The following is a 14,827-nucleotide window of genomic DNA, read 5'->3' on the forward strand; positions in this document are numbered from 1 at the left end:
GAGAGAGAGAGAGAGAGAGAGAGAGAGAGAGAGAGAGAGAGAGAGGAGAGACAGACAGACAGACAGACAGACATGCTCAGCCTAGAGCACTGGGAGATCAATCTGGGAGCTGAGTGGAAGGTAGACTGGAGTAGGGAGAGACATGAGGCAGAAAGACCAAGCAGAGGTCTATTGTAATAGTCTAGGTAAGAGAACTTGGACCAGGGTGGTGGCAATGTCAGAATAAAGAAGGGAGAGATTTTACAAAGGTAAAATTGACAAGCTTTGGCCAAAGATTGTCTATAGGGTGAGTGGGGTAGGGGGAGTTGAGGATAACACTTAGGTTGTAAGCCTGGGTGACTGGTAGAGAGGTGCTACCCTTAGAAAGTTAGGAAGAGGGAGAGGACTTAGGAGGAAAGAGAATGAATTTAGTTTTGAACAACTCCACTCTCCTCTCTCCAAGAGTTAAAATTATATCTATCTACTTACTACACATCAGATATTTGTAGCCTTGGTATATGACACTCTTTGGGAAGGCTCAGTCAAAAGACATTTTTCCTAGTCACTATAAAGGGTAAAATAACAGCTTACTTCCTGGCACCTTAATTAGCTCCTTCCCACTAAAAATTTGTTACAGAAAAGACAGTCACAGAAATCGAGCAAACACATTTATTCAAAGAGGTCATAAAACAGAAGAGGCAATTTAGGGTAGATGATAGAACACACATGTGGTTTCTGCAGTTTGGGATTAAAATGAAATCTCAGTTTAACCAAGGAAATAACAGATCTCCCCCAGAAGTCTGCTCTAAGAAGTCTCTGGGGTACATCACTAGTAATCAAGGGAATTGGGGGGGGCAGTTTTCTTCACGTTTGTCATTCCGTGGGCTCTTGTTACTCTACAAATTTTGTACTCTCTGTCTCTTCCCCCTCCTTCCTTCACTTTTTCCATCTCCCCTTCTCTCTCTCCTTCCCTCTCCATTCTCCCTCCTTTCCTCTCTCTCTCTCTTCTACAGTCCCTCCCACCCCTGTCCATTCTGTCTGTCTCTCCCTTTCTTCCCCGACCTTGCCTCCCTTTTTCCTTCTCCCCTCCCCCCTCTTCCTCCCTTCCTCTCTGTCTGTCTCTCTTTCTCTCTCCCTTTCCTTCCCCCCTCTCTTTGCCCTTGTTCTCTTTGCTTTCTTGCTCTCTCACACACTTAAATACTACATTTTGTTTCATAAGCTCAGATGTCTCTCAGCCAATCAGGAGTTATATCTCCCTAGACATATGCAGCAGCACCACCAGACTGTCCTTCAGGGAACTGTGGAGCTCACCTGGACCAGGGGGTCACTTAAAGGTGAAAAAAGGCCCACTCAGAAAAATAAGGAGATGCCTGTCCCGTTGTATTCTGCTTTGGTCAGGCAACAATAGGAATGCCCTATTCAGTTCTGGGCACCACATCTTAGGAAGAAAGAACGTTAATAAGTTGGAAAACCTCTAGAGAAGGGCCACCAGGCTGGCAAAGAGCCTTATGGTCAATCTAGAGGATCCTTTGAAGGAACTGGGGATATTTAGCCAAAAGAGAAAAGACTTAGGGAGGAGACAACAGAGGTCTTCAAGTATTTGAAGAGAGACATACAATTGCTACCGATTCTGGTCTCTGGAGACAATGTAGTGAAGTGGTAGGAAGTCAAATTTAGGTTTAATGTAAAAAGAAACTTCCTATCATAGTCAGGAGGTCCCCTTCCATCTCAGCTCAGCCTCACTTAAATCCAATTCATGTGCAAGTCAAAACATCACCCTCATGATGTCATAGTGAAGAGGTTACCCATAAAGAGGGTTAGGGTTGCTCTGGAGACCCCAAAATACCAACACACCGGGTCCTGCCGAATGAATTTGACCTGAGTCTTCTCTCAGCCAAAGAAAAGTCAAGTTTATTTAAAGTTTGCTTGTATTGGACACAGAATAAGCCTGTGCTAGGTCATTCTATGGCTTTCTCACAGACACGGAGACAAGATGGGATCTCATGTACAGAAAGTTGTGGGAGGAATCTAGGGGTGGTCTAGAGGAGGAGTTTGGGGAGGGTCTTCAGGAGAAGTCAGATGAGGTCAATGATTGATTAAGGGTGGGAAGTTGCTGGATGATACCTGGAGACTACAGACAGTGGTGGGCTAGGCCAGTTCAAGGGTGGGTTGATATTTTCATAGTCTCAAGGGTGGGAAGTAAATGGACGATGGAGGGGGCCCAGCCACAATGTAAGGCTTATGGCCTCATGCAAATGCCTCCTCAAATAGAATGAAATTTAATCAGAGTTCAAGGGGGTTCCCAGAGCCTATACCTCATCAACAGGTGCTCTTCTACAAGGAAGGACAAGCAGAAAGCACTGTCTCTATTACCTTTCTCTTACAAGCCTATGATTTCGGTGAGTGGATTGGGGGAACGTACTCAATTGGTCTGAGGCCCCAGTTTAGCCCCCTCTAAGCTATCCACAAGTGAGATAGGCTGCCTTGAAAATCAGTAGGTTTTTCCTCATTGGAGGTATTGAAGCAAAGACTGAATGACCACTTGTTAACTGTCATAATGATGGGGTTTAGGTTCTGGGAACCCCTTTGAATCTTCCCACTTCATGAGGCATTTGCCTGAGGCCATAAACTTTTCATTGTCACTAGGTAGGCCCAAATCTCTGTTACTCTTAACCTAGCCTAGACCTCCATTGTCCAGCTACTTCCCACCCTTGATTCTATCAAAATATCTATACCCAAATCTGTTACCCTTTAACTAGCCTAGCCCTCCCTTATGTATCATCTCCAGGTAAGCCTTCAGCTATTTCCCATTGCTGGAGTCTGACCTCAAGATCCTCCTTAGACTCCTCCTCAAGACTCTCCCCAAGTCCCTCCCCTAGGCCACCTCTAGATCCCTCCTACAATCCTTCTGTATATAAGATCCATCTTGCCTCCATGAAGGCTCTGAGATTCAACCTGGCACAGACTGTGTCAGATTCTTCTGGACCCCTTGTCAATACACGTATCACAAATACTTAGGCTCCATTATGGCGAATCTTTAATAAACTTTGATTTACTTTGGCTGAGAGAAGGCTTGAGTTGAATTCATTTGGCAGGACCTAGAGGGTTGGTATTTGGGGTCTTGAGCACCCCTAAACCCCCCAAACCTCTGCAATAGGAGGGGTTCTTTTTGGTTATGAGTTGGCCTCTGAAATTATGTAACTTTCTTAGGGCCCCTCAGCAAGCCAGTAGTGCTGGAAGTAGGATCCAGGTCTCCTAATTTGACAGCTAGATAATGAATAAAGAACTGTCTGGAATCAGGAAGACTTTTGTTCAAATCTGGTTTCAGATACTTACTATCTGTGTGACCTTGGGCAAGTCACTTAACGTCTGCCACATTCAGTTTTCTTAACTGTAAAATAGGAATAATAATAGCACCCACCTCCCAGGGTTGTTGTGAGGATCAAATGAGATAATATTTGGAAAGTACTTAGCATAATTTCCTGCCACATAGCAGGTACTATATAAATGTTTACTCCCTTCCATTCCTTTTTTTTTTCTTTTTGGAGAGGGGAAGGCAGGGCAATTGGGGTTAAGTGACTTGCCCAAGGTTACATGGCTAGTAAGTATTAAGTGTCTGAGGTAAAATTTGAACTCAGGTCCTTCTGACTCCAGGGCTGGTGCTCTATTCACTGAACCACCTAGCTGTCCCCTTCCATTTCTTTAAAAGAATATATTATTTGCTTATTTTCAACATTCTTTTTTTTAATTGAGTTCAAATTACTCCCTTATCTTTCTATTTAAAAATGACTTTTTTTTGACATTTAAAAAAAATTTGAGTTTTAAATTATTCCCTTCATTTTTTTCTCCCCCACTCCAAAGTTTTCCTGTTTTCTAAGTCAGTTTATAACTGGATCAATTGATGTTTTTGAAAGCATTTTCCTTTGGCATAAAGTCTAGAGTCATTCTAAACTGTCAGGATGTATTAGTTAATTGTGTTGAGAAGGGCAAATTGGAGAACTTCAGTGAATAGCCTCAAATATGCATAATTTAACTAGATCAGAGACTTAACTCTGTCAAAAGCATCAGGATGCTCTTAACTGGGGGTTCCATGAACTTTACAATAGGAGAAGATATGGTGATGATTTTTATTGATACCTTTTTGTAGGCTCCTAAAAGAGTAGAGAGATGCCCTTATAGGAATAAGGACCATTTCACTATGCTCTCCCTTCACACACCAGTAGTCTTCATGGCGCAAGGAGAAATTTCTTCCACTTCCTGGTAGGCAGATCCTTTGACAAGGTTAGGGCATTCAAGGCTTTGGGGTTGGCATGGGTAGACCGAGGCCTCTTGTGTTGGTCCTGGGCTCTCCCTGAGAAGAGGATGTACTGAGGATGGTAGCTTGGGTCCCCTGACCTGATCAGGGAAAAGTGGGCAAAACTGTGATGATTAAAAAGTTTTGAGAGACATAGTTTCTGGGCAATTTAATCATTTTATTAATAAAGGCAGCAGGTTATTAATGAAAGAATGGTCATTTGGCCATCTCTCTTAGACCAAAGACCCCTAATGGTGTTAGGGTCACAGTTTATATGACCTTTGAAAAGTAGGAGTTCCTGAGGGATTTAAGAAATCTTTAAGAAAGATTTCCCATGCTAGTTGGTTTCTGGATAAGGAAGTAGAAAAGGGGGGAAAGCTTGGTCCTAACACAACAATTAGCTCTTAAATATAAGAAAGAAGTATTCATTTCTTATAGTCCTCCAATCATCTTCCTTCCTGTTCGGTTGAGTTGTATGTCAGACTATTTTGCCCATTATAAAATAGCAACTACTATTAAAGTGCCCCTTCCTGGAAAGAAAGATAGACAGGCAGAAAGACAAACTATAATAAATAAGAGAGGTTTGATTTCTTTCAACTTTTGATTCTCAATCCCTTCTGCATCTCACATTCACCTCTTCAAATATTCTTCCTAAAAAGACATGGTATTATTCTTCAGTAGATAAGTGATCAAAGGGTATGAATAGGCATTGTTCAAATGAGAAACCAAGGTTCAGAGAAATTAAGTGACTTACCTTGGCCACATAACTAATATGTCAAAGCTTCCTCCCCATGTTCTGAGGGGCCCAAACCTTGGTAATGTGGCCTTGGCTCTTGACTGGGGTGTTCTGGTAAATGTTTAATGACTAGCTCTTTGAAAAGGACACACTTTTAAGTTTAATTTTCATTATTAACATTTTCTCCATTACTTTCTTAAGTCTAGAACAATAAATCAAGCTCTGATTCCTCCTCATTGCCAATTTTTGAGACGTAAATGCTCACACTGAAAATTTAACTCTTGCAAATCCCTGAGGGTCCACTCCCCTAAAGATTTCCTGCTCACATCCCCAGCAGTCTCTTGATCTTCACTATCCGGCCTCCAGCAACTTTGAATGCAAGGTGCTGGATTACCAAGAATGAATTAAAGAAATAGGCATGGGCTTTAAGTGAAAGGGGTTTGAATCTGTGTGGTACTCAGTCTCATAATTTCATCCCCATGAGCCAGTCAACCCGAGAGAGAGATCTCTCTAAATAACTCCTCAACCTAGAAAGTATTGCTTTCAGATCGAGGAAGTCTTTCCCTCCAACACCAAACCATATCACTTCCTGTCCCCTGTACCAACTGCGGTAGCAGCAGTAGCAATGGTAAGGTCTTGGGGTTTCCACTGGTGAATCAGTCCCCGATTTTTGTTCATTGGCTCAGCAAGCATGATGATTTCAACACACAGGAAAGAGCCCGTCCTCTCTGCTTTCTCATCAGTGTTGGAGGTCCCCATCCACAGGGTTCCCGTCACAGCGAAGTGGCCCCACATGTACCAGGAAACACAGCTGGGTATACTTACTGGCATGGGGCTGCGGGGTCTGTCTGGAGAGAAGAAACAGTCTCGGCTCTCACTGACAAATCACCCCAAGGGGAGATACTAAGAGTCCTGGAAAACACATGTGGCACAGCAGGGAGGCTTGATTAGGAAATGATGGGAGAATGGGGTTGTGGGTCACAGCAGACAGAGTGCCGGGGAAGACCTGTATTCAAATTCTGCTTCTATCTTTGCCTTTTACTAACTGTGTGAACTCAGTCAGGTTACTGTGCCCCTCTTGGACTAATTTTCCTCATCTGTGAAATAAAGATAATACCATTTCCTTTAATAACTTCCATAACAGGCTATTATTAAAGGCATCGTGCCTGTAGAGAGTTGGCCCTGAAGCTAGGAGGATCTGGGACCAATCATATCCTTCCTCTGATATCTGACACACACAGAGTGTAGTGCTTTGCACAAAACAATCTCTTAATAAATGTCTTATTCACTCATACTGGTTGCCTGATCCTTGGCAAGTCCCTTAACCTCTCAGTGATCTCAAAGACTATATGCCACAGGGAGTATGCCAATCTGAGAAGGCTGAGAAGGTTTCCTTACTCCAGAGTGCCCTATGCTAATGAAATCTACTCCTTCTTCTTTAATGGGTTACCAATGACTTTCTCTAAATTTTAAAAAACTTCATTGTATTTGTGCTTGTCAGCAGAACACTCCTGTTTCTGAAGTTGTCCCTTGTTCTGCTGTGAATTTTTTAACTAAATTTCTCTCTGTCTTAAGAATCATGTTCTTCTTGGTAACTGAAGATGGTATTACCCTAAGACCCAGAAGAACCTAGGAAAGAAGGAAAAAAAGGTATCTCCAGCTCACATGGAGTTTCCACTACAATTTTCCCCTTCCCCCTTCCCCGATCAGATTGTAAAAATAAGAAGTACCAGCCCAAATGTCACAAAGCCACAATGTGACCCCATACCCTAGTTGGTAATGTTTTGCTTTCTCAATTTTGAACAATGGAGAAACACCAATGCTAGCCAAGGCAATGATACTTAAGAAGTGAATAGGTAAATGAGTAAGGAAAAACACGAGAAAACACAACAAAGCATGAAGCCCTCAAACTTTTTGAAATGTTAATATTGTAACATCTCTCCCCTCCATTATACACACATACATAAGCACTTACACATATACATACCACTTACTTCCAAAAAGGATGCAAAGTGGTTTATAAAACTAAAAATGATATAAAACAGGACAATTTTTAAAACCATAAAAGACGCAGAGAAAGATGTTTATTAGGTACGTGGGCTGAGAGCCAATTTAATTGAATTTAACAGACCTTCTGCTAAATGCTTTCTAGATCCAAGGCCCTATGCTTACACATTCACAGAATTTGAATTACAGGGGGTTTCGGAAGCTCAGAGGTTTAACATTCCCCACTTTCTTCAACTGACCTTCAAATGGTGTCTTTTCCAATTTTCTTCACCATCCTGATTCCCTACCTCTAGTCACTCCAGATTGTCAGCAGTTTGCTTAAAATGTGGTACCCAGAATTGACAAAATCTCCAGCTACAGTCCAACTGGGACAAAGCATAAGGGGAGTTGTTCATTTGTATGCCAATTACATCATGGGAGATGCCTTGACTTGTTTGTGAATTGGATTTAAGTGAGGTGGAGTTACACAAAGTTGTCATCCTCACTCTCTGTCTCTTCCTGACTCATTCCTGTCCAATGGCAGGACAAAAGTCAAGCCGACTGGTGATGGCCCAGGATACAGTGGATGGCCTTGGTGTCTTCATGTCTGACCAAACTCTAAGTGCGCCATGGTGTCTGCTTCAGCTGCCTTCATGGCCAATGGAACAAATTGTTCTCATCTGCCTATTCCACTGGGGGAAGTCACCTACTAAGTACCAGATACTCTGCTGGGTACTATGTATACAAATCTAAAAGTAAATAGGACCTGCTCTCAATGAGTTTACATGCTAAGGGGGAAACAACATGCTTATATATAGGTATACAAAATACATACAAAGCAGATACAAGGTCATTTTGGAGGGGAAGGTGTTATCTGGGGGGACCAGGAAAGACTTCATATAGAAACACATTGCATTTGAATTGTTAACAACAGGGCATCCACATGGAGTTATTCAGCAAGTAGTTAGAAATGCAAGATTAAAGCTCAGAGTAAGTATGACTCTTAGAGTCATCTGCCTAGAAATGATAATTGACACTTTGAGAATAGATGAGATCATCAAGTGAGGCAGAAGAGTACCAAGGACACCCACTCTCAGGTGTTGAAGAAAGAAAACACTAGCAAAGGAGACCAAAAGTGATCAGACACTTTAGAGATAAGCCAGGTGAAAACAGAATCAAAGAAATCAAGGGAAGAGAAGATATTAAGAGAGATGAGTTAGTCAACAGTGCCAAATGTTGCAGAAAGGCCAATGAATTAGATACCAAGAAAAGATCATTAGATGTGGCACTTAATTAATATGGTAATTGGTGACTTCAGAGAGAAAAGTTTCAGTAGAGTGATAAGAACACAAATTAAAGGGCAGAGGGATTAAGGAGTGAGTTGGTGGGGAGGCAGTTGAGACATAGGGGCAGATTATTCTTATCAGTGAAGGAGAAGAGAGAACTAGGATTATAATTTGTGGGGTTAAATGGGTCAGAAGAAGCTTTAAGCTTTAAATGTTTTTATGCAAAAGGGAAGGAACTATATTCACCAATAATAGATTCCTGTCTTCTTCAGACAATCCTAGTAGCTAGAAAGTTCCTCCTTATATTGAGCCAAAATCTGTCTCTTAGTAGTTTTTACATTTGCTCTTGGTCCTTCCCTCTGAGGCTAGGTAGATTGAATTGAATATCTCTTGTTAAAGATAGCCTTTCAAATGTTTGAAGGCATCTGCCCATTCTTCCCAGCTCTTTTCTCCCATAGGCTAAATATTCCCCAATCTTCAACCATCTACTGCACAATTTCAAATGCCCTCAAAAACTGTCTCCTGAAGTAGATGGGTTTGAGTGCCATAGTATATAGCAGGGAATTAGATTTAGAGTCAGAGGACCTACGTTCAAATCCTGACAGTAGAATTTAACTAGCTATGTGACCTTGGACAAATAGCTTAATCTCAGTTTCCTCCTTTATAAAAAAGGAGCAGGGCAACTGATGGGCCATAAAATCCTCCTCAGTTCTCAATCTATGTTCCTTGGATCTTAAACTCCTTAAAGAGGGCAGAGCCAAGTTTTAATTAGCTCTATATCTTCCACTTTGCCTTGAGCAAAGTGAGCACTCAAAGAATGGTTATTGATTTGATATTGCTTTGCCTGTGAATTCAATTCTAAATCAACAAATATTTATTTAGCACCTTCCATCTTCAGGGCAGAGTGATACCTACTATGGATACAAAGCCAAGCAAAATCATTGCCTGCCCTTACAGGATTCCCTGTGACCCACATTAAGGCCACTGAAGGAGGCTATGCCTCCTGTATAACAAGTAAACATTTGTGAGAGCAATTAATGACCACTATGAGTGAACTTCAAGTCTTTTTTGTGTCCTGTTCTCCCTAATTTCAGTTCGCTCCCTCCTGGTTTCAGGTACCTATGGTCTGCAGTAAGAATTTAATGGTCCAATCACAGTTCCAAAGGACACACGATGGATATGCTTCTCACCTCCACGGAAAGAGATGATGAACTCAGACTGTAGATCGAGGCTTTTTTTTTTGACATGGCCAACGTGGAAATTTATTTTGTTCGAATATAGTTTATGACAGATTTTGTTTTTCTTGTTTTCTCAATGTGGGGAGGAGGCAATGGAAGGGAGAGAAAACATATGAAAACATAATGAAAATTTTTAGATTGTTTTTCAATTTTATTATTTATTCATTTTAGCATTCTTTTATTTTTAAATTTTGAGTTCCAAATTCTCTACCTCCCTCTCTCCTGTCCCCTGTCCAGTGAGAAGGTAAGCAATATGATCAGTATCAATTATACATGTGAAATCATGCAAAATATATTTCCATGTTACCTATAATTTTTCTGAAAGCAAGAAAAATAAAGTGAAAAAATTATACTTCAATTTGCACTCAGAGTTCATCTGTTGTCTCTCTGGAGGTAACATTTTTCCATCACGAATCCTTTGGAGTTGTCTTGGATTATTGTATTGATCAGAGTAGCCAAGTCTTTCTTTCACGGCTGATCATCATTTCAATATTGTTACTGTGCACAATGATCTCCTGGTCCTTTTCACTTCACTTTGCATCTATTCATATAGATTTTGCCATGCTTTTCTGAAACCATGATCCCCCTCCCCATCATTTCTTATAGCACAGTAGTACTCCATCACAATCATATGTCACAACTTGTTCAGTCATTTCCCAATTGATAGGCATCCTCACAATTTCCAATTCTCTATAGGTCCTTTTCGTTTTCCTTTGATTTCGTCAGGATACAGATCTAGTAGTGGTATTGCTGGATCAAAGTGTACGCATAGTTTTATGACCTTTTGGACATAGTTTCAAATTGTTTTCTGGCATGGTTGAACCAGTTCACAACTCTACCAACAGTTCATTAGTGTACCTATCTTTCCCTCATCCCCTCTAGCATTTGTCATTTCTGATAGCTATAAGGTAGTACCTCAGAGCTGTTTTAATTTGCATTTCTCTAATCAATGGTAATTTGGAGTATTTCTTCATATGACTTTAGATAGCTTTGATTTCTTCTTCTGAAAACTGTTCACATCCTTTGACTATCAATTGGGCAATGGATCTAATTTTTATAAATTTGACTCAGTTCTACACTTAGCATACATTTGAGAAATGAGGTCTTTATCAGAGAAACTTGTAAATTTTTAAAATATTACTTCATTGTCTATAGTGCCTTTTAGCAAAATGTAGTTTATCAGATTATTTCTTCTAATTAGGTCTATTTTTTGCTCTTGCTTTTGTTTTGTCTGAGATCATGACTCCTCCCTTTTATATGTCAGCTAAAGCATATTATATTTTGCTCCAGTCCTTTATTTTAACTCTGCATGTGTCTTTCTGTTTGAAGTATGTCTCTTGTAAACAACATATTGTTGGATTGTGATTTCTAATGCATTCTGCTATCTGTTTCTGTTTTATGGGTTAGCTCATCCCATTCACATTCACAATTATGATTTCTATGTATTTCCCTCCATCCCTTCTTCTCTCTCTCTTTATCTTGTTCCTCCTCAAAAATCTATTTTGCATCTAACTACTGCCTCCCCCTAATCTGTTCCCCTTTTATCATCCTCACTCCTTTCTCTTTGCCTCTTCCCCTCCTATTTCCCTAGGTAAGTTACATTTCTAAACACAACTGAATATATATACATATTTCCTTCTTTGATCCAATTCCTATGTGAGTGAGAGTCAAGCATTGCCTGTCACCCACCCTCCATTCCTCCTTCCACTGTAAAAGCTCTTCCTTGAATGCCTCTTTTATGAAAGAAAAAATTCCCCATTCTACCTCTCCTTTCCTGCTACTCCTAATGCTTTCCTCTTTCTCTCTTCTTCATTTTTTGAGACCATTTCAACATAATCAACTCATACCTAGGCCCTTTGTATATGTAAACTCCTTTTAACTGCCCTAAAAATGATAAAGCTCTTAGGAGTTACCTGTATCACCTTCCCATATAGCAATGGAAAAAAATTAATTTTATTGAATCCCTTGTGATTACTTTTTCACATTTGCCTTTTTATGATTCTCTTGAGTCCTCTGTTTGAATGTCAAATTTTCTATTCAGCTCTGGTTTTTTCATCAGAAATGTTTGAAAGTTGTCTATTTCATTAAATATCTATTTTTCCCTCTGATGGATTATACTCAGTTTTGCTGGGTTGGTGATTCTTGGATGTAATTCTAACTCCTTTGCCTTCTGGAATATCATATTCAAAGTCCTCTGATCCTTTATCATGGAAAATACTAAATTACATGTAATACTGACTCCAAATGACTCCATGATATTTGAATTGTTTCTTTCTAGCTGCTTGAAGTATATTCTCCTTGACCTAGGAGCTCTGGAATTTGCCTATAATATTTCCAGAAGATTTAATTTTGATATCTCTTTCAAGAGGTGATTGGTGGATTCTTTCAATTTCTATTTTGTCCTCTGGATCAAAGATATTAGGACAGTTTTCCTTGATGATTTCTTGAAGTGTGATGTCTAGGCTTTTTCTTTAATCATGACTTTTATGTAGTCCAATAATTCTTAAATTATCTCTCCTTTGTCTCTTTTCCAAATCAGTTATTTTTTTCTCATCAGTTACTTCACATTTTATTCTATTTTTGCATTCTTTTTTTTTTTTTTGCTTTTTGGAGGGGAATTGGGATTAAGTGACTTGCCCAAGGTCACACAGCTAGTTTTTTTTTTGTGTTAAATGTCTGAGATTGGATTTGAACTCAGGTCCTCCTGACTCCAGGGCCAGTGGTCTCTTCACTGTGCCACCTAGCTGCTACATATTTTTTTTTTTATTTTTTAAGACGTTTTTATTGTTTCTTGATGTCTCATGGAGTCATTAGCTTCCATTTGCCCAATCCTAATTTTTAAGGAATTATTTTCTTCAATGAGCTTTTATACCTCTTTTTCCATTTGGCTGATTCTGTCTTTTAAGGAGTTCTTTTCTTCAGTGAATTTTTGTGCCTTTTTTGGGTAACCATTTAGACCAATTATATTTTTAAAATTTTCTTCAGCATTTTTTGTGCCTCTTTTACCAAGAGGTTATTATTTTTTTCATAATTTTCTTGCATCACTCTCATTTCTTTTCCAAATTTTTCCTCTATCACTCATCTCTTTCTTTAACTCTTCCAGTAATCTTATTGGGCTTGGGTCCAATCAGCATTTTTCTTTGAGTCTTTGCTTGTAAACATTTTCACATTGTTGTCTACTTCTGAGTTTATGTCTTGGTCTTCCCTTTCCCATAGTAACTTTTTATGGTCAAATTATTTATTTTCTGTTTGCTCATTTTTCCAGCCTATTTTTTGATTTTGAACTTTATGTTACAGTTGGGCTCTGCTCAGCTTAGGGGCAGGGATACACTGTCCCAAACTTCAGATTTTTTTGCGCTGCTGTTTTCAGAGCTGCTTGTGGTGGTCTGCAAGTTTTTGGTGATGGCAAGGTGGTGTGATCCTGGGAGAGGTGTTGTCATTGCTCCCTTGGTCTTCACTCTGGCCTTTCCCAAGGAAGGGGCCCTGTCCTCTGCAGCTGCATGGCCTAGCACTCATCTCTATTTTGGTACTATGAGCAGGGTCCCTGGTCCCTGAAGACCAACTCTCCAGTGCTCTTTTCTACCCTAGAACTACTACTCAGAACTGTAATTGGGCAATAGAGTTTATAATCAGTACCAGCTGTACACAATGCTAGTAAAAGTCCTCTATGAGGGAGAGAGAGGATGGAGAGAGAGGGAGGAGAGAGAGGGAGGGAGGGAGGGAGAGAGGGGAAGGGAGAGGGAGGGAGAGAGGGGGAGGGGGAGAGGGGGAGGGAGAGAGAGAGGAAGGGAGGGAGAGAGAGAGGAGGAGGGAGGGAGGGAGAGAGAGAGGAAGGGAGGGAGAGAAAAGGAAGGAGAGAGAAGGAGGGAGAGAGAGGGAGGGAGAGAGAGGGAGAGAGGGAGGAAGAGAGAGGGAGGGAGAGAGAGAGAGGGAGAGAGAAGGAAGGAGAAAGAAGGAGGGAGAGAGAGGGAGGGAGAGAGAGGGAGAGAGGGAGGGAGAGAAGGGGAAGGGGGGAGAGAGAGAGAGTTCTTAAACTGAATGTCTGCCTATCAGACATCTAGAGTTGAATGTCTTGTCAACATCCTCACTCAACATGAGAACTGAACTCCCTATCTCCCCTCCCCCCCAAATCCTCCCCTCTTCTGAAATTCTCTATTACTGCCAAGGACACCACCAACATCCCAGTCACTCAGGCTGAAACTTTCGTGTCATCCCTGACTACTCAGTTGCAGTTACCACTCATATCCAGTCTATTGCTAAGACCCATCATTTTTACCTTCACAGTCTCCCTTAGGAGCATTCTTCTCTCTCCATTCACATAGCCATCATCCTGGTATAGGGATGATGTATAGGTATAGGTATAGGTCCTCATCACCTCATACATGGACTCTTGCAAACAGTCTGCTGGTTGGTCTCTCTCCCTCAAGTTTCTCCCCACTCTAGCTCATTCTCCACTTGACTGTCAAATGGATCTCCTAATGCTCTTGTATCACCACATTACCCCACTAGTTATTAAATACTAATGATTCCCTATTACTTCCAGAACATAAAATCCTGTTTGGCTTAAAAACGCTTCCTAATTTGTCCTATTTCTCCCTGTTCTTTTTTCTTATACCTTACTTCCCTCCATGTATGCAATGATCCAGTGACACTGGCCTCTTTGATTTCCCTGATACACCTTGCTCCATCTCCCCACTAAGTGTTTATGCTGGCTGTTCTCCATGCTGGGAATGCTCTCCAGCCTTATCTCCAACTCCTGGTTTCCCTGAAGTTTCAGCTGAAATCCCACCTCCACCAAGTGCCTTTCTCCATCTCATTACCATTCCTGCTTTCTCTCTAATATTCTCTCCTATCTATCCCATATACTCTCTTATCTCTGCATAGTTGTTTGCACTACATCTTCTCCATTAGAATGTCACCTCCTTGAAGTCAGGGGCTGTATTTTTGTCTTGCTTTGTATCCCTAGTGTTTAGCACAGTGCCTGACACATAATAAATGTTTAATCAATAACTGTTAACTAGACTAACAATCTGGGTCCAGACTGGAATTTGGAAAAAAAAAGCAGGGGGGAGTGATACTTCTTGAGACAATTGAACCCCCTTATAAATGCAGAATGGAGAAACCACCTGCTACTCACTACCATTCAGCCCAGGGTACCTGTGAAAGAAGAGTTGTTTTCAGAATCAGAGCACCTGAACTTGGTCTCTATCTCTAACTAGTGGTGATTGCTCCTGGAATGTTTCCTCATCTCTCAAATGGGGGAAAATTTACATAGAAAGATCTGCTCCTTTTTTCAAGGCACAGAGCC

Source organism: Petaurus breviceps, unplaced genomic scaffold, assembly GCF_028583685.1.
Source record: "Petaurus breviceps papuanus isolate PSGF00001 unplaced genomic scaffold, PetGlider_PUasm1.0 90434, whole genome shotgun sequence".
NCBI lineage: Eukaryota > Metazoa > Chordata > Mammalia > Diprotodontia > Petauridae > Petaurus > Petaurus breviceps.